This window comes from Vulpes vulpes, chromosome 13 (assembly GCF_048418805.1).
Source record: "Vulpes vulpes isolate BD-2025 chromosome 13, VulVul3, whole genome shotgun sequence".
Classification (NCBI taxonomy): Eukaryota; Metazoa; Chordata; class Mammalia; order Carnivora; family Canidae; genus Vulpes; species Vulpes vulpes.
Genome location: NC_132792.1, coordinates 54498947 through 54518006, shown reverse-complemented (window position 1 = coordinate 54518006; position 19060 = coordinate 54498947).

Here is a 19060-nt window from a genome sequence, read left to right as displayed (position 1 = left end):
GACCCTGGTCCTGAGATGAGTCCCGCATCGGGCTTCCTGCAGGGATCCTGCTTCTCCCTCTGCCCTTGTCTGCCTCTCTTTCTCTCTGTGTCTCTCATGAATAAATAAAATCTTTAAAAAAAAATACTGATAAAGAAAACAGAAAGCAATAATTAAAGGCCCAGAGGTTTGGGGACCAGATTAAACTATCTTAGGTGTGAATTCAAATTCTATAACATATTTGCTCTATGACCTTGGACTTAATATTTAATCCTTATTTTTGCTGTTGTCCCCCATCTGTAAATGAGAATGGTGACACCTACCCTACAAGGCAGTTGTTGTAAAGATTAAAGCACAATAAGTCCTAACACATTGAACAACTGTTTGCCATCCTGTATGCTTGTTGAGAGTGAGAACTATATCTTCTCACTGTGCTTTTCCCATGCCAACTAAATTCAGCAGCCATCTGGTAGACAAGGAAAAGATACACATTTGAATGACTGAACAAGAGCAGCAGTGTGAATAATCTAGAATAACAGATCATTGGAATGAGTGTATTCCTAGTAGGAGAAGCTTACATGTGGGCTTTCATAGAATGAGATTTACATGATTCATGGATAGCCAATATTTGTAATTAGATTGCATTCCATGGGAACACACAAGTTTTTTTTTTTTTTAAAGATTTTATTTATTTATTCATGAGAGACACAGAGAGAGAGAGAGAGGCAGAGACGCAGGCAGAGGGAGAAGCAGGCTCCATGCAGGGAGCTCGATGTGGGACTTGATCCTGGGACTCCAGGATCATGCCCTGAGCTGAAGGCAGGCACTAAACCATTGAGCCACCCAGGTGTCCCTACACAAGTTGAGCAGAAAGCCACCCAAGATGTTACTGAGCAATAGAAGTCAATAACGATGCCAATCCCTTTATACTCACTGGCTTTTGTTTTCGTTTTTAACACTAGAATCAATGTATCTAGGCTGTTATCCATTTTATATTATTATCCATTAAATTACCTTAGGAGCTGATCTTACACCATGGAATCTTCTTTTGGCATACTGAAATATAGTGAATATATTTGATAGGGCAATTTGGAAATTTGGGGGGGGGGGGTCTTGATTTTTTTTTTTTTCCTCTGTGAAACCCTGATCCCAGAGTCTGGAAAAACCTAAAAGTTAGACTTTCGAAAACTTACTTGAAATGGTGGCTTCAATTTTCACTATCTAGTTCTGACAGTTCTTAAAACAGGCTATTAACTTATTTGGAACCCTGGTGTGAGAACATCTTTGAGCCAAAACTTGGCAACTTTTAATAAATAAAGATGGTAACTCAAAGAATAAGACACCATTATCACTGATCAGGAAAAGATTTATCTTGAAAATAATATTATGGGTTATTACTAGTATTTTTAATGTACTTTTTATAGCCAATATGGCGTGCTATGGCTGCATTCAACCAAAAATGACTCATAAATATTTTAAGGGCTTATGCTTTGAGGACAGGCAATCAAATTTAAATAAAGCACATGTTTTAAAGTGGCATGTTTAAAACTTCAGCTACAAAAGGTCTTCTTTTAGTCCTAGAATGGCATCATGCTTTCTTTAGTGAAGCTAATTGCACCAGGGAATGAATATGAATCACTCTTAATTTTATTAATCTATTTATATTGCTGCTCTATCTGAATCATCAAAATATGATGATGATCAGGCTTTTAAGAAGTCTGATGTTTTGCTTCTCTTTGTTTTGCAATAGTTGAATAAATTCATATTATATATTACTTGGGAGTGCCTACTATGAGTGGGAAAAGTAATTAAAGACTTGTGATAGCAAACATTTCTGTGCCTGATAACATAAACCCAATGGATTTAAGTGATTTAACAAAGGATTTCATTTGTTATTTTGTAGTAATAAATATGATGAAAAAGAGATTAATTTTAAAAGGAAAACAGAACAAATTTGTTTATATCTAATTAAATTGATTCATTAGCTATGCTATTATAACTAGCCCACTAAGAAAGCATTATTAAATAATGAAATATAGAGTCACTCAATATTATAATATTGCATTGTTTTAATCAAGGTGTCAACTCCAATAATGTAGATAGATGACAATGGGTTAAGGACCTAGGACATAGAAAGCTGACAGGTTTTAAGGGGCCGAAATGGTGGAAAAGCATGGAAGTAAGTCGTAAAGAGACGATTCGGGGGTAAAGGCAGAGCTGGTGTTCTGGAAACAAGTCCAAAAGTTTGTCATGACAGAGAAAGGGATGAGAGGAGAGCTATAACTTAATGTTAAAAGAAAATGTGCCTTGTAGATTGACATACATTGGTTCAAATCATACATTGGTTCACTGATGGCTTACAACAAGACCTCAGGGTAATATCAAAGCTTGATTCTTGTCTGTAAAATGGGATTAATAATGTTTGCCTCTTAGGGTTATTTCATGTTTACCCACCAGTAGGCATTATCTTTGGACTGATGTCTGTTCTCCCGGAACTTATATTTCAATAGGATGAGAATATGCACACAATTTGTAACATAGAGTATGATGTAGGCAGTGTGTATGCAAGGTCCTCTAGCAACAGAAAGTTGGGAGGAATGAACTCAGCTTGGATAGATGAGGGGAAACTGCACAGAGAAATAGGCACTTACCACTTATGTAGCATCATTGATTATCCAAGTCAGCACCTGTCCTGGTCTGTTTGGGTGGCCATCACCATGGATTAGGTGGCTTAAGCAACACAAATGCATTTTCTTACAGTTCTGGAGGCTGGAAGTCCTAGACCAGTGTGCCAGCTCAGTTAGGTTCTGGTGAGAGCGCTCTTCCTGGCTTGAAGACTGCTGCCTTCCCCCTGTGTGGTCACATGATCTTTCCCTTTTGTGTGCGGTCATGTGCACTGAGAGAGCTCCCTGGCATCTCTTCCATTTTGTATAAGGCCACCAGTCTTACTAAATTAGGACTCCACCCTTATGACCTCATTTAACCTTCATTGCTTCCTAAAATCCCTAATCCCCAAATACAATTGCACTGGGGGTTAGGGCTTCAACATATTCATTGGAAGGTAGCAGGAAGAGCCAGTTTAGTCCATGGCACCATCTAGTTAGAAGTAGGTACCAAGACTGTGAAGATGAGTGAACAATGGATACAGAGTCCACAGAGGCTGAGCAAAAGGAATATGAAGATCAGACAAGTACTCCAGCCCACCAGGAATTCTGCACCAGAAGAAAAATTCTTCACAATTAGGTGACAGTTTTTCTCAGACTAGGAACTGTTGCATATTTCCATTTTTTTTTTTTTTTTTAGGGCAAAAGACAGTCTCTAAGTGCAGTTATCTGAGGCCTTGTAGTAGAGCTCAGTGGGAGCATGTGGCAGAAGAAATGATGCTGATATAGAAACAGATGATAGAGAAATGAAAACTACTATCTCATGCATCTTTGATTCTTCCGTGGGGTCTGATTCACTCACTGGCAGATGCTCAATGTCAGTTTAATTAACTTGACAGGAAAACCCAAATACATTAAAACAAACTTGTGTTTTTGGTCCAATAATGACAAAAAGTATCTTCTTTTCAGAAAAAAGAAAACTAAATTGTTGCTTAATATTCCAGAAAAAGTGAGGTATTTGTTAAAATATCTAACTATTCACTGAAGCTCGTAAATGTTGAACTCAGTGAAGAATGAGTGCAGAGTGCTGGGATATAAAGTTTATTTCTACCTTCTCTTCTGTGCATAAGAGGACTGCACTGTACAGCCTTCTTGAAGTTAGATTGGACACATGACCAAGGGCTGGCCCATGAAATGTGGGCAGATGTGATGCAAGCCACTTGCAGGCTTGGCTCTTAAATATACTTTGTATGGCTCTCAAACATTTCTTCGCTTCTAGAGGGGATACCCTGACTTGGAGACTGCATGCTGCATAATCGGAAGTTATGAGATCGAGGAGGCTCATTTAACATGAACTGGCTTTGTGTAAGTGATACAGAAGTCTATTGTGTTAAAGCCACTTAGATATCAGTTTAGGTTATCTTATCCCGACTAATACACTGCCCTTTCCATGTGTGAGGAAAGTTGTTTTCTGTTCTGCTTAATTCTATTTGATTTTAGTTTTCAAAAATATGGGTCCCAAGCTATTTAACTGATTTAATAACCCCCTAATGGGTCCTGATCTGTAGTTTGAAAAACACCCATTTAAAGAATGTTAGAGTTCAGACAAGGTAATGGTATGCTTGCATTAAAATGATTGAATCACAGGCTTAAAGATTTAGACTTTGGGGCTATGGTTCAGACTAATCATAACTGGGTGATTCCATTGTCTTTCTAGGTAGCTAAAAGCCTATCCCAGCCTTCTCATCGATTAGTAACAATGGAAACCAACTCTAGAGAATTTTCTTTTTCAAAAATGAGGCAAATGCTATTAAAACATCATAAATATTAATGAGATATTCCATAGAAAGGACAAAGAAAATGAGATACTAATTTTGAAATGATCGGGGTTTGTGTGTGTGTGAGTGTGTGTGTGTGTGTGTGTGTGTGTGTGTGTGTGTGTTTTCTTCGTGATCTGTGATGGCTCAGACTGCCTTACCAGGTTCCATTTTCACTCATGATCTTCAATCTAGAATTTTACTTATTTCTAGCTTCCTGGAGCGGTCTGATGATGGCCCATCCCCAGGAGTTACCTGTCCAGCTGCTTTTCCTCCTTGAGGCCTGACTCCTTCAGGAGAAACATGATGCCAGTTAGGTGCTGACCTTTTAATTAACTCAAATACTAAAGTTCTCTCTAAGAAAGGTTGTTCACGCTCTAGACATCTGTCACTGTGTAGCAAAACCTTTTGTCCCTGTGTTCATGGTACCCTCAACCATGGAACTCTTTCACAAAACTTTGAAACTACTCTCAAAGAGAAGGATGGTTGTCAATGTAACACTTTCACCTACTTTTGGTTGTTTTTGATTCTTTGTTTATTTTTAACTAATATGTTGGTCAAACAAGAAGGTATCAAGCTTAGAGATAGCAGATCTCCATCCCTTCTGAAAACTGTAGGAAGTCTTGATATCCTGGTGTATCCTGGGTTTAGATTTGACTCAGCCCGCCCTCCTGTCTGTGGGTTTCAAATTATTTTAAGCCCTAAGGAGATTTTTTTTGTCTACCCTGTCTCTACTTGAACTGTCAGGAAAGTTTGATGACAAGGAGCCACGTAAGCTTTCTGCTGATATGAACTTTTATTTAAATTTTTTTTTCATTAAGCTATCTCAATATTTCAACATAACATATTAGGAGCAAATTTAAAACAGATTCTGACCTAACTTCTTCACAGGTTATAATCCTCTGATGTTACTTAGTTTTGGCAGAAAATGATTAGTAAATATTTTTACCAACATAGTTAAAAGCATGTGGTGCTGTTCTTATGTGAAGATTTCATATTCTGTGGACTTGCAGAACAGGAAGAGAAATGAAAGAAAAATTTATGAAAGTACATTAAAGTATATAAAGACCACAAAATGCGAGATAGCAAGCAAAGGTACAAATAACCCATATTCAAATATGACATTGCCATTTACAAGAAGACAGTCTACTACGAGTGGATGTGATACATTTATGCCAGACATTTAAGGGCAGAATAACAGCAGAAATCATGGTAAAATCTGAAGTGTCATTCTGAGGGGACTTATTTCTCATCACAATAAATTAATCTCTATGACTAGTTCCTAATTTGATTATTAAGTGTGATTATTGTTTAAGGCCACTGACAACTGGCATGCACTAGAAATAAAGATAATCAGGCTGTTTTAGCCCTGATGGCTGCTGGCTTTTGGGAAGAAGGAGGAAATACTATTTATAAAGAAGTGGGAATCATCTGAAGTGTTCAACCATGGACATTGATGGTGTTTCCAGTGCAGAGAGAAAATGGGGGACAGAATCAAGGACTCTTGAATGCAGTGCCAAATTAATTATTTTTCCTTTGACATAAAAGAGAAACCATCAGAGGCTTGAATGCAGGGTAGAGACCTGATGAATTTGAAGTTTCGATACAATCCTCATTGGAAAAGATGGATTGGATGACTGGAGGTAAGGAAGTCAGAGATAACAATCTAAACTCAGTCTGAGATGTAGAAATGGAGCTGGTGGATAGAAAGGATTTGTAAGAAGGCAAAAGTAGAATGCCCCAGGCTAGGGAACCAACTGAATGTAAGGGTGGAAGAGGAGCAGAAATCAAGACAAGATCTCAAGTTTCCTTTCATGGTGATAAAATGAAAAGAACATAGTAAGGAACTAGGTTTGGGGATAATGATAATCAGTTCAGTTTTGAACCTATTGAGTTAATTTTCAAATTAGACTCAATTTATGATGGTCTTTGAAAAGCAGGTCAAAGAGTTCAACTTTGATGCAGTCATTAGACAAGAGCTATTGAAGAGCTAAATTATGGAATAGTAAAGATGATGTTACAGTACAACTTCTTGTCTATCCATATATAACTGTTACAAGAAAAAATATATAAGAAAAATCCATCTTGGAGAAGCTAGTGATGCACAGTGATAACATTAGAAAAAATTAGCAATAGAAAAAATCTCTTAACAAGGGGAGATTTGATGTCATGTCATGTAAGGAATACAGAACCCCCAACTATTTAACACCCCCGTGCCTGAGTAAAAAGTTGACTCCTCCAGATAATTAAGTTCTGCAGACGGAAAGCTTGGCAGGTGGACCTGAAAGGAGGTGCCTTAGTAAAAGTTATAAAAGGTACCCCCTTCTATGAGAGGCTATAGTCCCACGTTGGGGGTTAACACTTAGCACTGGGAGTGTGGCCTGAACTTCGGCTCCCATTTACCCCTCTGACCCAGCTTCCCTTTGCAGGATGGGTGGATGGATGTTGGTGCCAGAGAGAGGGTAGATAAGCCTGACGGCATTTGACTAGATAAGAGAAAAGGAAAAGAGCCATGTTTTTGTTTTTACTTTAAGGAGATAAAGGACTTTTGGGAAAGGAAGATTAGACTTTTCCTAATGACTTTACCGGGCACTATTTTCTAATAGGTAAACTTTTTAAGTAAATAAAACTGCCCCAAACCATGACTTTGTTGGGAGACAGTGAATTCAATCATTGGTAGTAACAAAATGAGTCTAGATATCTGACTGATAAATATTTTATAGAGGAATTCTTCAAAAATTCTTTCAAGCCTGTGGTTTGATGATTATTTGCCAAATGAATATTATGGCCAGTAAATCTGTGACTGGAATGGGGAAGGCAGAACTTGGTTTGGTCCTTGTAAGAGGAACATTTCCTCGCATAAAACGATTTGGGAAAAAAAAAAAATGAGTCCCCCACTGAACACTTAACTTTTATTTTTATTTATTTATTTTTTTAAGACTTAACTTTTAATATTTGCATAGCTGTATAGTATTTGCTACTGTTGACCATGACTCTGCAAAAGGTACCAAATCAACTTTGACCTTGAAGTCCTACCTGAATGGATTGATAATTCTAATAGAAGTTGTGTTTGATGAAATCCTGATTTAATTTTGGGGAGATTAGTTGTCTGTATTCCTCATTTTCTAAAGTAAATAATTGGATAGCCTAGTGTTTATTGTTTTGTGTTTCTGAACTCAATCACTTTGATTTGATATACGTTACATCTTGGACATCAAGTTTATCTCGGGCATCAATTTGAACACCTCAAAATGAAGGTGTTCATTATGCTGAATGAGGACTTTAGGGGCTTCCATTTTGATCCCAAACTTTCTAGTTGGGTTCTTCTTTCCAGCTGTCTCTTGGTTCTGGAAGACCCTGGGGGTAAAGCATCCATAGATGGGAACAGAAACTGCCCCCTCAGGCAATTAGGACTGCCCTGAACCAGCAAGAGAATTGCCTCCAAGACAGTGAAGGATTTGACCCTCAATACCTTCACCTACCTTTGCCCCATAGTTCCCTCATGTAATCCTAGAAGTATTTTCAGCATTTTGGAGACAGTCTTTGAGATATACTAGTCCACTAACTTCCTGCTGTTGGCCTCACTGAGGTAAATTCCTTTCTTATTTCACCACCGTGCATTTCTCTGCCTTTGGATTTTGTCGGTGGCAAGTGGCCCCAACCTGGTCTGTTTGAGATCTCTGGAGCCAGATGCTCTTGCCCTCCTGAGCCCTGGCTACATGGATGGACTGTAAGTAAGTGTACAGGTATAATGTATCTATATTGAACTGAAGCAAGAAAGTAAGGATAATAAATATCAAAGATCTTGCTTTTATTTAATGTTAGATTAATTAACCCAGCTAATTTAAGGACAATGAACTTTCTTTGAAAAAGAATGTAAGTTGATCAAAATCGAGTTTCTTTTCAAAGGATTCTGCAGTAGAGAAAGTGGAAAGAAAATGGAGAAAGGAAAACAGCTCCCAAAGAAAGATGAAGATGAACCTGAGCCAGTTACACAGCTAGTGTGACTTCTACCTTTTCGAAGGATAAATAGAAGGTCAAGAAGATAAAAATCTGGCTTCCTGATTCAGGAGGTTGTTGCTCATCTTGGAACATATTCTATGTTGCAACTAATTAGCCTTCACTGGGGACTAGAAACGAATTCTAATGGATCAGAATGTCTAGGAGTTAATGATATTATTTTTAGCAAAGTAAAATATCGTGTCTATTAATTATGTAAAGCAATACAGGTTGCCCCACCATCTGAAAGTAGAGCATTCCCATGAAATCTTTCATAAGCCAAAATGGCATAAAATGAAGATGTAGCTACTATTAATTTTATGTGAAAAAAAAAAAAAAAACTTGAGCATTCCCAGACCCAAAAAATAACTTCTCTTAGGCTTTTTCTGATACCCTATGACATATCTTGCTAACAAATGCACAAAATAAATCAAGATAAAGCACAGTTGCTTACAGACACACTTCAAAGCTATGCTGGCTTGATGCTGAGATGTGGCGCATAGTTCCCAGGGAAGGAGCTCGGCAGTGCCAACTCTCGCTTGGGGTAGATGATGCCTCCATGAGGGTTTGCTTCAAAACAAATGCTGAATGTTATTTTTGCTTTTCCCCTTTTTCTCATAATAGCAAAAATTATCTTTGCATTTATTTAGCTTAGCAAAAACAGATACAAATGTAGGTCTTTCCCAAAAGCAATTGTAACTGGCATAATGTGAACTCCAGGGATGCCTGTACTTTTTTTTTTTTTTTTTTTTTATGATAGTCACAGAGAGAGAGAGAGAGAGGCAGAGACACAGGCAGAGGGAGAAACAGGCTCCATGCACCGGGAGCCTGACGTGGGATTCGATCCTGGGTCTCCAGGATCGCGCCCTGGGTCAAAGGCAGGCGCCAAACCGCTGCGCCACCCAGGGATCCCGGGATGCCTGTACTTATTTTTAATGATAGCTGTGTAATCAGAATTGTAGGAAATAAAAGAAAATAAATATTCAAAAGATCAGTGGGACAGTAAACCTGTGAACTCACTCAAACTCAAATACTCCATCACTTAAAAAAATGAATTATCGTTTAATTTACAGAAAACCTGTTCATCAATATTCAGTTATAGGGTCACCTACCCTGAGACAGGTACTCATGATGAAAACAGCAGTAGCAGAAAGAGCAACCACCAAACACCTTTTAAAATAATCAGTCATTCTTGTTAGCTTGATATAACAAGCTAACTGCCTAAAATAATATTTCAATTCAAGTAGCTTTAAGTGACTAGAAACCTGCATCTCTATGGTGTACCAGGTGCTACTGAATTTAGGATACTATCATTGCTACTTAATTAAAAGTATCTATGTTGGCATGCAAAGAAAAATCAAAATAATATTTACCCTGTCTTATGTGGCAGCCTTTCAAGGCTTATTGCCATTTGGCATGAATATAGTCTAGAATCAGGCTCAGTATTATAAAGTACGATTGCTTAGTTATCTATGTCTGTGTAACAAACTGCAACTTGATGACTGGGTCTCATCTGCCAGTTCCCAGAGCTGCAAATGCTTGAGGTATGAAAATTGTGGGGAGAAACCTGGGTGGCTCAGCAGTTTAGCGCCTGCCTTCGGCCCAGGGCATGATCCTGGAGTCCTGGGATCGAGTCTCACATCAGACCTCCTGCATGGAGCCTGCTTCTCCCTCTGCCTGTGTCTCTGCCTCTCTCTCTCTCTCTCTCTCTCTCTCATTAATAAATAAAATATTAAAAAAAAAAAAGAAAAGAAAATTGTGCCGACTCTTTTAAGCACTCATTGCTTCAGACTATTGTCATATTTCCTTAATGTACTCTGGCCAGGTTTTGTTCCCCAGATCTCAGAGCTACATTGGTTATGCATAAGATCTAATGAGAATCTTCCTAAGAACATTTCTTTGATCTTCTGCTGACAGTCCCTCCCTCACAGGGATGTGTTTGTTAAATCCCTGTGTCAATTTAGCTGGCACCATGGGATACCCAGATATTTGGTCAAAGATTATCCTGGTGTTTCTCAGAGGGTGTCTGAATGAGATTAACATTTAAATTGGTAGACTTTGAGTAAAGCAGATTGCCCTTCATTATGTGGGTGGGTCTCATCTGATCAGTTGAAGGCCTGAGTAGAACAAAAACACCAGCCTACCCCAAGCAAGACAGCATCCACCAGCCTGCTGGCCTTCAGACTGGAACTACAGCTTTGGTTCTCCTGGGTTTCCAGCCCACGAGAAAAACTCTGCAGATTCTGGATTTTCCAGCCTTTATAATCATGTAAACCAATTTCTTATAAAAAAAATTCTCTCTCTCCAAACACACACACACACACACACACACACACACACACACACACAGACATTATTGGTTCTCTTTTTCTGGAGAACTGTGACTTGACTAATGTGGACAGGACATAGGCAATATACTCTACCATTCTCTCCATCATTCCTGTCTTGGCCCAGGGCATAAATCCTCTCCCTCCTTTTTCTGCTTCAGTCAAAACACCTCAAGCAATTCAACGTGTACTTCCCTAAAGCTGACTCCACAAATTCCTCTAACATATACATATATGAATCCTAGGAGTACATATAACCTTTGATGTACACATTTGTATATAAATCCTTGTCCCTATTTTGGACTGCTTTCCCATGATAGATGCAAAGAAGTGGACTTCTTGGGTTAAAGCTATGAGTTATTTAACGATCTTCATTCATACTGGCAAAGAGCTTTCCTCAAACATATATCACTACGAGGCCTTCATCAGTAATGAATATTCACACTCATATAGTACATCGTTCCTCTAATTAGCATTTCTTTGATTGCTGGCCAAGTGGAATGTAGTTTAAAAGTTTATTTGCCATTATTATTTCTTTTTCTAAGAACTGTCTTTTTATATCGTTTTACTCATTTGTTTTGGGGGGAAGTAAAGAGGGTTAAAGATATTAACTCTGTATCTTTCATATAACTTGAAAATATGTTTCTCATTTTGCTGCTTACTTTTACATTTTGATGAGGTTTTATTTTATAAAAGAAATATATATTTGTTGTAGAAAATTTGGAAAATACAGAAAATAACGTAGAAGGAAATAGAAATTACTCAAATTTCCAGAGATGGTTGTTACCAACATTTTGCTATAAATTCTTCTAGTCTTTTGTTGTGGACATATACATATAAATATATACATATAAATTTTTTAGGAATATTGCACATCCTGCTTATGACATTTTCAATTTTTACTCTAGGATATATAATGAAAATTTTATCATGTAATTTTTTTTTTACAGCATGATTTATTTGACCTATTTCCATTTGGAGGTTTTTGGCTGTTAACCGATTTTTACTGTAGTATATAAGGAAAAATATCCTGGAAAATAAATCTTCCTATATATCAGTAGTATTAGATTATAGAATTATAATTTCTTATGAAAAATGATGCATATTTTAAGCTTCTGATACATATAACCAATCTGTTCTCCAAAATAATTCATAACCCTCTGGTAATATAAGAAGATGCTCATTCCTCTATACTCCCAGTAATACTTGTTATGATTATTAAAAACAGTACCACCAGAAAATAGCTTTGAAAATTTGTAAGTGAAAATGAACATTTCTGATGCTTTACCTTTTCTTTGACATGTATTCTTTCATTTATTCAAATAATAACGGAATACCACCACAGACCAGGCACAGTGCTGAGTTCTGAGAAATTGGTAATATCCTCTCTCCTTCCTGATGCATCATCTCCATTTCTTGGGTGAAAAAGAATTCTTGACATAGGCTTTTCCTCTCAAGTATTCAAGTATCTTGAGAATACATTGTATCTTCCCTATCTCTCAACTACAGGATTGTTACTCAAATAGGACATTCTCACCAGTGTCTGCTCTATTATGGCCAACACTCTAATGGGTGGTTCCATCTGAGTAATACTTTTTTTTTCTTTCTGATGCATTCCTGATTTTTTTTTTTTTTTTTTTTTTTTTTTTTTTTTTGAGATCGATGTAGTGCAGAAGGTATGGACAAGCCAGTTGTACAATGAGCCTCTGGGAGCAATTGTGAAATAAAATTGAAAGGCAGTTTGATATTGTAGAAAGAGGTGGATTTTGAGTCAGAAAGATCTTAGTTCTCACACTTGCACAGTAACCTTGGACAAATTATCTAGCTGCTTCTTTTGTGAGGTGTGACTTATATAACTTTTCTCACTGAATAAAAAATTCCAGAAGAGCACCAGCCACTGAGCAGAGCTAAGGATTTTGGGGTTGTGTCAGTCAGACCTTTTGCTACTTGGTCTGTCTCCTTTCACCAATCTTCTCTCTTGTTTTAATAGTTGTGTCTTCCTAGGCATCCTTGGCCTTCCTGCTGGCCCCGGGAAACATGGGTCTCTACTTGAGATGACCAACATGCGCTTTTTTTCTTTTTTGAAACAGTGCTGTTTGTTATGCACCTGTCTTCACTCTGCTCATTTATTAACCCTTCTCTGACCGGGCCTTTTCCACAGGGATAACTAATTATTGGGAAAATTGTCAGCTCCTTATGGGCAGAAAACACATCTTCTGTTTTTTTCTGTCTTTCCATCCACAGTGCTTACCTAGCAGTGTCTGGCACTCTGTAGGTCCTTAATGATTATCTATTGAATCTGAACGATTCATCTGAATTTGGGTTTAAGGATGTATGTGTTCAACCTCAAGAGTGCTTTGTTTTGTTTTGTTTTTCATTTCAATGCCTTTCTTTTGTTTCACCTGAAGACGTCCTGTGTTACTATCAAGACTGTACTCAAATGTCACCTTCCCTTGAAGGCCTCGTAGGAGTCTCCCAGGGAGTAAGTGAATCACATCTCAAGGCTCTCCAGGCATTTTGTCTACTTACTCTCATCATCTTTCTCCTTTGGTAGACTCTGATCTCTTATGTATCTTTGGATTCCTAGTGTTTGACATACTGAAGTGTTCAATAATCATTTTCCTGGATTGGATGGTGGGGGAAGCTATGTTTAATTATTCCTATTACTTCAGTTTATGTAAAGGAGAAGTCAGTTTAAAATGTACATGAAGAATGGTAAGTAAAAAGATGCAGTGTGCAGTAATTGGGGAGTTCAGGGGATGAGGAGATAGGTTTTAATAGGTGGTGCCATAGCTTATGGCTGCACATATAGGGGCCAACTTTCTCCTTTCTCTGGCTGGCTCTAGTCTCTGCCTGGTAATAAAAGGAAACCTACTGGAGGTGGCAGTACATTCCCTGTAATTTATTATTTTAGAGATAATGCTTTTCCCTTATGACACACTGCTCTCCATTGATGATGGAATTCCTGGGACCATGGCAGCCTCATGGGCAGATATTTATGCTTCTCAAAACACACTCAGAGTCCTCTGCAGAAAAAATGGCCCAGCTGAGACAAGTCCATGGACCTTCCTTATGTAACTCATTAAAGGATGTATGTGGGTAACCAGAGCTGCAGTGGAAGACAGAGGTAAATAAGTATACGCTTCAGAATCGAATTGCTGATCTTGAACATGTGTCATTTCACCCTTGCAAGACCTTATAACTTTGTGTTGTTAGTAAATTGAATTACAATGCTTTTGGTTTGACCTCTCAATTTAAAGATTAAGGTGTTTTTAAAAAGACTGGACTTTAATTTTCTAAGGCTTTTAGAAGATACTTCAGCTTTTCCTTGTCAGCATTTCTAAGAAATTTTTATTTCTCATACATGGCCTTAGACTATCTACTGAATCTATAGGCATTTCCTCCCTCTTAACCCCCTATTTTATACTTCAATGCTCATTCCCATTTGTCAACTTTGAAACACTGGACCAAATTAAACTTAAGCAAGTCTTGGTGGAGGTAATTCTCTCAAGGATATCTCTCAGGGAGTGCACGGTTAATAGGAAAGTAGACATATCCACAGTTTTCCATAGCCCTTATGTTTCTCATTCACTCTGGGCTTGAAAGAATAAAAGTAAACATCGAGAAAAAAGAATTTAGGCTTGGGAAAATTTTTGTTCCTCCTAATATTTCTAGTTTGACTTTGGGAAAAGAAGTGAATGTTACTGTTTTCAGACGAGTCATTTGGGGTTTTGAGTCTTCTCCCAGTTATCCATCCATGTGTGGAATCAACATAGGCAAGAAAGGAAAGAATAGGGGACTGATTACTTAATTTTTAAAAATAAAACTGATGAGACAGCAAATGATATTCAATCCTATTAAAGAGACTAAGCACAGACCTTAAAAAAAAAAAATCTTTACATTCCTTGCATTGGGATTGTGTGATATGGTTCCACAATTCAGAGAGATTGGAAATTACAGAACATCTGCAATGAAATTGGTTTTCTGTGGAAAACTGATGAATCACTTACTGCCAATGACTAGAAGGAAAAGCACTTGTTTATGCCCTTATGTAATGAATTTTTATGAGGTGAAGTTTGCTGTTTATAAAAAATACACTTTAAGCTGCTGTAGATGTAAAATAATAGAATTCAGAATTCAGAGCAATGCATTACTGCAAAGACAGTCACTAGCAGAATATTATCTGCTTACAAAACACCAAAACAGGGCTATTACTTCTATAATGGAATTAAAAAAAATCTCATCTACCCAGTTGGATTCTAGAAGAAAAAGTATTTAAAGAGACATAGCTGAAATTGACAGCTCCAAAATTGCATGTATTTTCAATGAAAAGTTATTAATTCTCTTATTGTGCTCCTGAATTCCAACTGTGTTTTCCCTCAAAGCAAGAATGCCACAGAACATTTTAAATTTAAAGTGGCACTTTTAAGACACACAACAAAAGGCAAACTGGGGGTGTTGTCCTCTCTATACTGTTAAAGAAGTGCTTGTAGAAATCTTCCCACAATAATACCATCAGTTGCTCTGCTCCATATTTGTGAGGGACTTCGTGATCAAACCCCAAACTCTCTACCCTTCTATAAACACTTAAAAAGTAACTACATCGTGCTGGTCACATTTTTTGGCTGCAGTGCCACGAGAGAGATGAGAGAGACAGAGAGAGAGAGAGAGAGAGAGAGAGAGAGAGACTCCTGTCCTCATTGAGCTCACAGTCTATTTTGCTGTTTAAGAAAAAATAGTTATCTAGTTGAAACTGAGGAATATTCTAGTAGGCTTGAGAAGGGGCATTAAGAAATATCACATGTAATATTGGATAGGGGGGTGCTTGCTTTCAAAGAATGCATTTTCTCTTTGTATGTGAAATTGCAAAGCTATTTTAATGCAATTGACCATACTGTAGTATTTCATAATTTTTGTTGACTAAAAAGGCGCTTTCACAATTTGATGTTGATTTAAAAGAATAGATGCTAATTAGGAGAGAATACTATTCCTGAATGCTTAGTGAGATATGATTACTAGGGAACCATCTGGACACCTCTCAGAATAGTAGTCTCTGGTCCCACTTATTCAGAATTTTGACTGCGTAGATAAAGTCTCAGCTGAAGTTCAAGTTTGTAATATGTCTTACTAGTAACCAAACCATAAAAATACTCAGAAATATCAGTATTTTTATGTCCACATCTGGAAGGAATACAGAATCCTGGGTCAGATCCTGGGTCTTGATTCTTAGTTGCAGATATACAGGCATCTTATAGGCTTAGGCAAACTGACAATATAAAATATTCATATCCATTGTTTTGATCTGGTGTATGGGTTCTAGATATTTTAAAGTAAGTAAACTACACTTATTTAAAAATACCATACATTTATAAACATCAAATACTTTTGGAAAAGGGAGTGGGCACTTTTTACCTTTTTATTGCCTGCATACTTCTAAGTGGTTTAAAAATGTATGTATTATATGGAACCAAATTTACTATTTAATTTAAAATGTGTAAAATAATTCACTTTTGACTGTTGTGGTTGGCCAGAAAGGTAGGATTTTATTGTCATGCAAAAAATGGATACTCTACGGTTTTTTAGGATCTTATATCTCCTATATTTACATTTTTAACTTATTTACTAGTTATGCAGATGTTTTACCTTTGAAATGAACTGAAACAAAATTGCCCACAAGATTTTAAAGAAATAAATAACTGGTTTTGGTGTAATCAAGAAGTATTACATGCTCAATGTAGAGAATTTGGGAAATACAGAGAAAGGTAAAGAAGAAGATTAAAGTTGAATAGCTGAATTTTTATTTATTAGAATATTTATTATATTTATTATAATATATGTATGGGTCTACTTATCTCATGATAAGTGCCTATTTGTCTCATTTCAAGATATATATGCGCCTGCTGAGATCATATGGTACTGAATATCCAACTTCTTTCTTGTTAATACTATATTGTGAGCACTTTCTCATGTAATTGAAATTATTTATATATATATATTTTTAAAATTTTTCCTCCTTTAACCTTTTTTATTAAATTAAAGATTTTATTTATTTATTCATGAGAGACACAGAGAGAGACAGAGGCAGAGACACAGGCAGAGGGAGAAGTAGGCTCCATGCAGGGAGCCTGACGTGGGACTCGATCCCGGGTCTCCAGGATCATGCCCTGGGCTGAAGGCGGCACTGCTGAGCCACCCGGCTGCCCAATTTATATATATTTTTGCACAGTTTTTTTTCATGGCATTTATATGACATTGAGTTAAATAGCTATACTGTTTTATTTATTTCCCTATTTCTGAGTGTTTGTGCCATTTCATATCTTATGAATAGTGCTATTGTGAAAATCATTTCAATAAATCTGTTTCCAAATTCTTATCATTTCCTTGAGATAAATTCCTGAGGTCATTGGATATAAACATGTCCACACCTATCTGATTTTAAAATAAGCTTTACTTAACTAAGTAGATTTAAGTTTTATTGGCTCTAGGATTTCAGCACAGGATGAGCTGAATCTGTTAGTAAAAACAAGTTACCCTGCTGCTAAAGAGAAGGAAAGTGAACTACCTATTGAATACCATACTTTGGATTTTTCTGGCCTCAGGAGTGACTTGGATTAATCTTGGTGGAATTGTTCTAAGTAGCAGAAAACAACTCAAGGTAGTGTTCAATGAAGGCCATTGGACAACATGATAACGATGCTTACTTTTAAGAAAAATATTTTAAAACCATAACCTTTTCTTGAAAATATCAAGACTTAGTAAGTGACTACTTGGGAACAGTAAGGCATAGTCTGTCTTGTTTCATGATTTACATACTCTTGGAAAGAATAAAAACCCCAGACATATAGTGAAAATACTTGTCAACTTACTTGTGGTGAGTATAAATGTATTCTATATACTAGTTTTAGCTGGAGAGAACCATGGGCACCATAGAACTTCAGTTCCATAGATAATACGGCCAATTGGTTTGCCTAAAAAGTGTGTCTGGAATTGTTCTGTTGCTGCAAATACCTTTCTTAATTTGGTTAACACTTGACGTATTAAGTATTATTAGGAAAACTAGCTTTTTGTTAAAAGCGAATCTTCTAAGTGAATCAAGTTTTTGCCTGTAAGTGCCAACATATTAAGGCTTTCTCAAGTATAACAATACTAATGTTCCTGCTTTCTTAACCAAATTATGCAGAGTATAAGGTACCCTTCATTGATGATCCAAGGTCATTTTTTTAAACTATTATAATTATTCATTTGGTCCATAGAACTTGTGTGTCCCTGTGTTCACCAGATTATAGGTTTTTTTTTTCATTGATACTAGGTTTTTTATTTATAAAACTGTATACATGCTGTTTTCATCAGATTTTTCTCTCCTTCTTACTTGTTATTTTCAGTCTGTTGTTGAAAGTTCGATAGAATTCTATTCAAAATAAAGCAGCTTCTAAATGGAGACTCAAGGAAATACCTCAAGTAGAGTTTTGATGTGTGGAACCTATGAAAATATTTTTTGGTTTCCTATGGCTTTGTTTACTTCCAGGTTCCTCACCATTTCAGATAGTGACACTGTTAATGTACCACAAATCTAATAGAAATAATAACAATCATCACTCATACCAAATTGCCTTTGACTAGGTTTTTGGGCTTTTACTCATACCTCTCCACATTAATCACAGGGAATCCTTTAGAAATATGAACTTGTAACTTCTTCCTCATATTTGGGATAAATGAAGATATTTTTTTCACCATGGCCTTCCTGGCTTGACCCGGGGCCCCCTCACCTCACTCACCTCATTTCCTCTTTTTCTTGTACTCTATTTCTTCCTGTTCCTCAATCAGATACTGGGTTCCTCAGAGCTTGGGCACCTGCCATTTCCTTCTCCTGGCACCTCTCCTCTGCTTGGCTTTTCCCCTCAGCTCATTCAGGCCTCTTTCCAAACTTCAACTACTCAGAGATGCCTTTCCAAGAATATTCAGTTTAAACAGCATCCCTTGTCACTCTATTCGCTCGGCTTGTTTTCTTTTTTTCTTCAGAGTACTTCTAACATCTGAAATTATCTTACACATGTGTTTATTATCTATTATTCCTCCATGAATATAAACTCTATGAGAGCAGGGGTTTTTATTTTTGAGTACATCTCTGCAAATGGACGAATGCCTGTAGGGGCTTAATAAGTAATTTTTGAAAGAATAGTGTTATTTAATTCCCATTACAGTCCTAAGAGGTAGATATTACTGGATGTTCATTTCATAGGTTGATCGAATTGAATCTTGGAGGAGTTAAACTTATCCAAACCCCACTGAGTTCTGAGGCAAAGAGTCTTGGGAGCAAGGGAGCAGGATGTGCCTT